The following is a 2,212-nucleotide window of genomic DNA, read 5'->3' as shown; positions in this document are numbered from 1 at the left end:
GGGAGCCTCCATGAGCGTAGTACCAGTTCTTTGATCGTTCGGGCCATTCAATAGTTGCAGGTATGATTCCCCGTTCGATCAGATCTTGTTCCATCTTTCTCCACTTGGGAATTGCTGAGCCATACCCACCTCGCCCCAAATGATGGTGGTAGCCCTTCTGACTAGCATTTGCAACGTTGGTCGTGATCTTTTTCACACCTTCTTCACTCCTCTTGTATTCAACAAATGCATCCCAGTGGTCCCTCAACTTGGGCCACGCGTTGAAGTCTGGAGTTTTGCCCTTCTTGATGTAGTGGGTGTCCAGCATCTACTTGAATGTCTGGAATTGAGTAGCCATCTTCTTAAGTATCCACGCTTTGACATCCTTCTCGCTATAATCTTCGGGGAATGTGAAATGCCTCTTCACGTCTTCCCACAGCATATTCTTTTCTGTCTCTGGAAGGGCGTACAGATTATCGCTTCTGCCCTTCCATTCTCTGATGCTGATAGGCACGTTGTCCCGGACGATTGCCCCGATTTGACTAACGTACTTCTTTGCGACTTTCTCGGGAGCAACCGGCCTGCCCTCATCTGTAACTTCGGTGATGACAAGCCTCCCTTCCATCACCTTTGTACGACCTCGGGTCTTCTGCCCTTGTGTCGATCCGGAGGGCTAACAGTTTAAGATTCGTTAATTAGTACGTACTAGTAGCGGTGGCGTGAAACAATACAAGAATGGTTGTATATACCTCACCGGAACCTTCCGCCACGGCAAGTTGTTGCTGCGGCTGTTGCTCTTCATTCACATCGGCAGACATGTTGAGGAGCATGTCCGCCTGGGTGCCCTCTTCATCCGTGTATGATAGTGGAACGTTGTCGCCACTACCATCACCAGCGATTATCTGCTCCATGATATACCTTGCGGTCTCATCGTCTGCCATTTCAACTATTGCTGCAAACATACATGGAATCATACATGACAGTCATAGAAATCGTCTTAATACAAATTTGTATATAATCACAGTTCGGAATCATACATGTATATAATGAAATCATAAAATAACATGAATCGTACAAAGTCCGGAATCTTTATACAAATTTCTATGAATTTATACAAATTTCTATGAATTTATACAAATTTCTATGAATTTCTATGAATTTCTATGAATTTCTATGAATTTCTATGAATTTATACGAATTTATACAAATTTCTATGAATTTATACGAATTTATACAAATTTATATGAATTTCTATGAATTTATACAAATTTCTATGAATTTATACAAATTTCTATGAATTTCTATGAATTTCTATGAATTTCTATGAATTTCTATGAATTTCTATGAATTTATACGAATTTATACGAATTTCTATGAATTTCTACAAATTTCTACGATTTTCTATGAATTTCTACAAATTTCTACGAATTTCTACGAATTTTGACGAATTTCTACGAATTTTGACGAATTTCTACGAATTTCTACGAATTTCTACGGCGGCGATAAGGGCGGCGGAGGCGGGACGGCGGCGGTCAGGGCGGCGGAGGCGGTTCACCGGAACCACGGGCGGTGCCTAAGCTACTACGTTGTGATGGGCGGCAGGACGGCGGCGATCACGGCGGCTACTCGGCGGCGATCACGACGGCTACAAGGCGACTCGGCGGCTACTCGGCGGCGATCACGGTAGCTACTCGGCGGGACGGCGGTGATCACGACGGCGGGACGGTAGTTAACAACCTAACTACAAATCTAACTTAACAAACTAACTAGAAATCTAAAAATCTAACTTAACAAAATTAGAAATCTAAAAATCTAACTTAACAAAATTACAATTCCATCTAAAAAAACAAAATTAAAAATTAAAAGAAAACCCAGCTCTCCCCGGCGCACCGGCCGGCGCGGCAGACCTCTCGCGCGCGGGGCGGCGGCCGGGGCGGCGGGACGGCGGCGGCCGGGGCGGCGGGACGGCGGCGGCCGGGGCGGCCTGACGGCGGCGGCCGGGGCGGCGTCACGGCGGGACGGCGGCGGCCGGGCGGCGTGCGGGACAGCGGCGGCCGGGGCGGCGACGAGGACGAAGACGACGACGGCGGGACGACGGCGGCCGAGGCGAAGACGACGACGGCGGCCGGCGAGGGGCGACGAGGGGCGACGAGGGGCGACGAGGATGGAGCCGGCGACGAGGGGCGATGCAGCCGGCGACGAGGTGGCCGGGCCGGGGGCTGGGCCCGTCGAC

The sequence above is a fragment of the Setaria italica genome, chromosome VIII (assembly GCF_000263155.2).
Source record: "Setaria italica strain Yugu1 chromosome VIII, Setaria_italica_v2.0, whole genome shotgun sequence".
NCBI classification, from domain to species: Eukaryota; Viridiplantae; Streptophyta; class Magnoliopsida; order Poales; family Poaceae; genus Setaria; species Setaria italica.
This window is presented reverse-complemented; position numbering follows the sequence as displayed.